The sequence below is a fragment of the Pinus tabuliformis genome, chromosome 7, assembly GCF_031772625.1.
Source record: "Pinus tabuliformis cultivar Carrire ecotype Pingquan chromosome 7, CPIR1, whole genome shotgun sequence".
Classification (NCBI taxonomy): domain Eukaryota; kingdom Viridiplantae; phylum Streptophyta; class Pinopsida; order Pinales; family Pinaceae; genus Pinus; species Pinus tabuliformis.
The window spans coordinates 175,773,682-175,781,032 of NC_142293.1; positions in this window are offsets into that span (position 1 = coordinate 175,773,682).

A 7,351-nucleotide genomic window follows, 5' to 3' on the forward strand; every position below is an offset into this window, starting at 1 on the left:
GAAGCTTCTATAAGAGAGTACGATAACCTGTGAAGGTCATTTTCAATGCTTTGAATCAAGTGTTGTGGAACTCATACATGACAATGACTTGGTGTTGTGCTTGTCAACAACCCCCACATTTATTAACGTTAGTAGTAAAATATTACTTTAATAAATGGGGACCCTTTCAAAAAATATATATACCCAAAAAATAAATCCTAGCATGTAGGTATTTCTTTTATTTTTAGAATAAATCAAGATATCAAACAAAACCTATAAAACCATTAAAATGCTACTTTTTCATATTTAGCATGAAATGCATCACAAATGATACCTTTCTAACCCACCACAATCTACGATGAAACAATAAAAAAAGCAAATCTATATTCGAAAAACGGTCATAATATTAGAAATTCCTTAAAGCTTCTTTAAAAAGCCAAAGTCTTGCATTGCAAACATCGTTGTTTATAAAAGACTTCTCTTAAGAGGCTACCCTGAAGGATTGCAATCTGTGAAATTTCGATGGTATAATAGCCTTCTCGCATCGCATTTCAGTCATACAACACAAGCCTCAACCTATTATATGCCGATATTGCGAAATGCGATCTCAACCTAGACCCACCTCTTAATCTTTCCACCAACACATGTGGAGGTCCATTATTTGTTAAAAAGAAGCCTGACAAGTGATTATGCTTGTTTCTCGCATCTCGCATTTCGCACAAACTCAAAAAATGGTAAGTTAAACGAAAAGGAAATATGTGATATAGCGATCTGTGAGATTGCTTTGCAAATACCAAAATCACTATTATCACAATTTAAAGGCTCACCACCCTAGGAGATTGTTTCCTGATTCACGATGTGAATATTTATGGACATTCAAGTTAAAAGATAATGGATCATTAGTGGGAATTTATGAAGAATTAATTTCATTTGTGTTTGAAAGGTCATTTAGCATGATTTGATATCTTCTTACATGATTTCAATAAAACACCTTTATCACCTTTACTGGTTTTATTCATCGATTCATTCCTATGTTCAGTATCATTTTTATTCGATAAGATGTTCCTCTTGAAACTTTCAGGCAAAAGCCGCAGAACAGGATGCTGAAAGCAATGGTGAAGAAAGGGAAAGAAGTCACCTCTGAGAAGTCAGAAATGACTCCTTTGTTCATGGATACTACACGTAATAAGGAAGCAGGGACGTCTACATGGGAGGCTATGTATCAACTACTAGAGGAAGAACAACCAAGGATTCTTGAGACAAATATTACAGGTGATGGGCATGATTCATATGATGCTTCCATAACTGAGCTTGCATGCTCATTTTTGCACCGAATAGCCGCATGACCAAAAATAATCCCCTATATTGACATGATTAAGTGGATCATTGACGACGCTGATATATCTGATAGAGAATTCAAAATAGGAGGCCGGGAAGTTATAGGATCTTTCACTCCAGATAACCTAAGGCTTATGTACCACCTACTGGAGCCATAGGTTACCTACAACAGACAATTTTTTGAGAACTTCGTCAAATAAAATGAGGACCCAGCGGACTATACAAGGAATTGGTCAAATAATGATGAAAGAATCAAGAAAGGCAAAAACGGTATGTATGCCACCACATCTATTTGTTACCATTTTTGTTTTGCTATAACTATTCTATGTAGATTATTTGGCAAACCCAACAGTAACAAATTCTCCTCAGAATGGTTGCCCTTAATAAATGCAGCCGTTAATGTAACAATAATAGATGGGCACAAATCCTGTATGATAATTTAGCTAAAGCAATTATAGAGTATAGAAGGAAAACAAGTATTGCTTCGAGGGTTTACCCTCCATTTTTTCATGAGTGCTTATGTAATGGACGCTATTTGTTTTGGTTCTAAATTCCCTCTTATGGGATGGAAGTGGACTATTCAAGATCCACTTCCTATTCACATCCACCACAAAGACATGTGGGAATCCAATTTTGAACCACATTTTTTCAAGATTTGTCAGAGGGTTATGCTTCCTATCCATAAATGAATTTATAACCGAGATGCCCCCAGATTCTCCCAGGAAGCCGAGGTAGACATCCTCCTAGTAGCCCGATGGTTCGGGGAAGAGAAATTTACATATATCAGAGTATTTGGTAGCATCACCTCTCCCCATGTTCTCCCTTTCTATGTCCTAGATAAATTAATGGCTAGAAAGATAGCCTATCAGACAGCAATGAAGGAGGGATGAGAAAAACAGTGAAGGAGTCAAAGAAGGCCATTTGGCCTCAATTTCCTGTGTCATGTGGAGTGTTCACATTAGATGACCTTGGACATGTGTTCAAGGAAGTATATAATATGTTGTCTCTATGATTACCTAACTTCCCCAAAAGACAATACGAATCATTCAGTATTATCAATGATTTTACCACTATGGTCAAAATAAAAATATTCAACAATGAGAAGGACCCATTTGATGATGTTTTCTTACAGAAGAATACCTTCAAAGAAGTAAAGAATATGTCACAGATACATTTTGATCAAAAGGGCCTTGAAGCATTTTATAGCTACAGAGAAAAGAGATTATCAAAGGTCCCATTGGACCAATTGTTAATTGAACCAATAAGGGAGCCCACTCCGAGTGTAAGCATAGATCGTGACACTATGGAAAAATGTAAAACTAATTTTGGAGAGGAATCCCAAGAGAAATCTACCAAGGGATCCGAGAAGTCATCAAAAAATAGGAAAATCAAGAGAAGGGAATCAATCAAGGATACAACCTAGTTTGCAGCAAAGATAAATGAACAAACTTCGACCATCAAGTAGATTGAAACGCATACTCCCTCTATACATCTAATAAAGCCTCAGGTAATTAATTTGGTAGAGGAGTGGGATAATTTCAACAAAAAGTCTCAACACAGAGGAACAAGCACTGGATAATCTCGCAGTGGAACTCTCATTGCGAAACAAGCGACAAATTAACAAGCCAAGTTGTGGAAATGCGACTTGAATATGATGAAATTCTTAAAAATGTTTTAGATTTCGTAACTTCGCAAAATTATGAAAATGGGAGAAGAGCCGACATGCCCAAACTGAATAAATCACATAAGGAGATCTTATTTGCAAGTTGGGATTCTCAGCTCAAAGAGGCAGAATAGGCAATAGAGCATGCGGCTACGACATCAAACAACGTCATTGAAAGTATAAATGAAAATTTGCATAGTGCTAATCTTGTGGAAGACATCACCCTTGGTTTCCTTACGAATGAAAAACAACTTGAATTATAGTGGAAACAGGTAGCAGAAGAAAGAGAAGAAGTAATTAGGCAAGTGACCAGGTTAAACTGGGAGGCATATTGGCAATATCTGGTAAAACTGCATAGCCAGTGGATGACCCTGAGATGCCTAATTGTTTCTACTGAGAAAATGGTGCCAACGCTCATCAATGCCATGTTTACAGGACAACTGAAAGTCGAAGTCGGCCAACCTACACTCCTCAAGACCATGCTAGATATTTGCAATCTAAAAGATCGAATGTAGGATTAGTCATTATGCACATCTCTATTTTTGTTTTATTTTGCTTAAATTGAGGCAGGTCATTTAAACCTCCTCAACTTTTTTTGTAATAATCTATTTTTAGTTTCATAAGTTAGTATTTAAACCCCTCTCATGCATTTAGAGAGAGGTCTAGAAATTTTATCAGAAACATTCTTCAAAACATGCACTTTTGTCCCTTTGAGGAAGTTCTGGTGAAATTAATGGAACAAGATTTATTTTCTACTTGAATTTGACATCTTCTACTGAAATTGCACTTCTGTACTCTTAGATGATGTTGGATGATTTGAAAGTAGATCAATATTGCTGGAGCACATGAGTAGAACGTATTATAAATGGTACTTTTATCTCTTAATTCTTTTTACTTATGCATCAAGCAATAAATTATCTTCAAGTTATTTATGTATGAAAGTTTGAATTTTTGATTGCCATTATTGCACTATTGTATGATGATGATTTATAGTTTATGCTAAATACATGAATGATTTTTATGCGATATATCTCTCATATCGTTTCGGCTAACTTTTTATATGAAACGATCATTGTTAAACGGATTCACTTCTTATCATAATTGAATGATCTTTATTATCAATTGCTTTCAGACATCATTTTAGATTGCATATATCATGTTACTCCTGGGATAGTTATAGTTAGATAAATATTTATGATTAGGGTAAACTACCCATGATTATTAGTTAAATTGGATTAGTTTGAGGATAAGTATTACTCCAAAATCTCAAAACATCATCCCATTAGCACGATCATAAAATAGATTGGGAAATTGGTCCCATCATCCCCAGTCAGAGCCACTATCCCAAACGGAAAAGGAGTTGTCCCAAGGTTCGGACCGGATGGTTATCCCCCTTGTTAAGGCAATGATTTTCGAGCCTTCAAATATTTGGCGCTAGAAGGAGGGCCATGACTATGAATGGAAATTAAATCTAAATCTGCTGGCCATTCTAAGAGTAAAACTCCTTCACCATCACCTCCAACTTCTCGTTCGCATTCCAAATCTCCTATTCCCAAGCAAGAAGTTGAAAAGAAAAATACAGAGCCCACTACTGAAATCCTAAACAAGCCAGGTAGTTCTTCTTTTGAACCCCCTGAAGTACAATCTTTGATCCACAAATTTTAGGGGATTTCAATATCTCAAGAAGAATCTAAGTTATCCCAAGGTAGTGTCACTTCTCAATATACCCCATCAAAACCACTAACTAGAGCACAGAGTGAAAAATTTGGAATCCCACCATTTGAATTCCCTCTACCAAGTCGTAAAAGGGCTAAGAAGACACCATATGAATCTCACAATGAGGTTCTTTCATCATCATCATCATCCATTCCATCCATATCATTGCAAGATCACACACCCACTTCCCAACTCCAGATCGTGATTCACACAAGTACAGGAGCTACACCATCCTCTACCTAATCACCTTCAACCATTGCTTCACCCTCTTCTACAAATATCTGAACAATGGCACAAAATCAACCAAGGCCATGGACCAACCCAGGAGCTGTTAGAATGGCTAGACCTTTATCCCAACTTCAAACACATCCAGAAAAATGGTTACCTAAATTTAACCCTGATAATGGCCTATTAGCTGAAGAACATATAAATAATTTCATGTTGTCCATTAATTTGAATGGAGTAGCAGAAGAAGACACAGTTGTAAGATTATTCCCATATACTCTACAAGGAGCAGTAGGATCATGGTACTTTTCATTACCATCAGGCTCTATTAATAGATGGGATGCTTTTTAAGAGAATTTTTTAACTAAATTTGGAGATGATAGGTCTACAACAACTTTGATAAATGACCTCTCCAATTTGAAAGCTAAACCAAAAGAACCCATGAAGGACTTCAATTCACATTTCAATGAGTTATAGAATAAAATACCTACGATGTCCAAGCCTAGCGATGAGGTCTGAAATGAATGGTACGTTTCTTCTCTACCTTCAAACATAGCCCTCTTCATTAATAGAGCTGTCAAACCAACATTAGCAGAAAATATGAAAGAAGCAATAGTTGTTGAAAAACGTATCTTGGCCGTAGAAAAGGAAAACGCAATAGAGGAAATAAAATCCAAGAAAGTAACCTTTAGAGACAATTCTAGGAAAAAACCACCAAAGGATCCTTTTGATCTGGAAGGGTTACAAAAGGTACTTAAGACCATGTCTAACGAAATGGTTGACATAAAAAAACAAGTAGCACAATCTTCTTCCAAGAAACCTTTTAGACCATATAAAAGGAATGCCCCAATCGATCCTAAACCTCTAAATGTTATATCAAAAACTGAATCAGATGGAGATGAGGAAGAAGCCTCAAGTGAAGAACAAATGGACGATGAAGAAATAGTGGAATTACAAGGAATGTGGGATTTTATCCTTCCAAATGAGGAAGATCAAGAAGCACTACCTGTTGCCACTAAAGTAGAAATCATATTGATCCACCTCAACCAAGTTCAAAAAAGAAAAATTTAGTGCCACCTTCTAGAGATAAAGTCGTAGGTAAGAGATCTTCACCAAAATCTACTCAAACAAACCATACCCAATTAGGTTCTTCACCTTCATCCAAAACTCTGTTAATTCCCAACGAAATGGAATACAATATTATTGAGGATATGAAGAAAACTAGGGCAAACATCACCTTTCATGAGCTTATTAAATTAAAACACTAGCAGGAGCTACTTTTGAAAGAACTCAAAGCAGTTCCCACTACCCCGCTTCCTGCCGCAGTAATATCACATGCCGCTCAAGAAATGGGAAGACCCCCTAGTATTTCTACAAAAAAAATTGATCCAACCGACATTGCTATAATTAGCGGAAGGTTTAAATCTCATACTCCACCATTTCTCCTTACTTTTGAAGTCTTTAATAAAAACTTGCACAATTGTTTAGTTGATTCTGGTGCTTCATATAACATTTTTCCTAGAACAGTGTGCGCTAAGTTAAACATCCAGCCTTAGAAATCTGTAATACAAATAGTACAATTAGATCGGTCTCAAGTCAAAGTTGTCGGAGAACTTAATCAAGTAACCATTAGACTTTCATCAAACTCAAAAGTTTGTCAAGTAATTGATATACTTGTAGCTAATATTCCTGAATTCTATGGCTTAATCCTCAGTAGGTATTACTCAAAAAATCTCCATGGTTATTTCGCAACTGACTGGTCTCACATGTGGCTTCCCTATAACGGAAAGCCAAATCAGATAAGGTTTGATCGAGAGAAACATCAAAAATGTATAGTGACAGAACTGGAAGGAGAAAATTAATTGGTAGCATATAGGAATAATATAATTAGAAACTATTTTGTTGAGTCATTCCTAGGGAATTTCAATGCTCATACTTCACCTTTCTTAGAAAACTCTGTTGTATCTCAAATCGAAAATTATTCCCAAACAGACACCTCTAAATGTGTGAATTTTGTAGATAAACCTGTACATAAATATTTATTTTGGAAATTATTTTTTTGATGGATCTAGATCCAATAATGGAGCTGGGGTAGGATGCATATTAGTTAGCCCAGAAGGGGAAAAGTCTATGCTAGCATGTAGACTCAAATTTGATTGCACAAACAACATTGTTGAATATGAAGTGTTGGTTCAAGGTTTGTACAAAGCAATTGATCTTAATATCAAATACCTCCAAGTGTTTGGAGATTACAAAATTGTTGTTAGACAAGTAAGAAATACTATACACTGTCTGTCGGGACAATTGAAACACTATCAATCGTTACTCCAAGACCTGACCTCACATTTTACAACATTTAATATTTCCTCTCTCCCAAGACTCCAAAATGCTAGCGTTGATCTCCTAGCTAATGTAGCTTCCAAGAATATT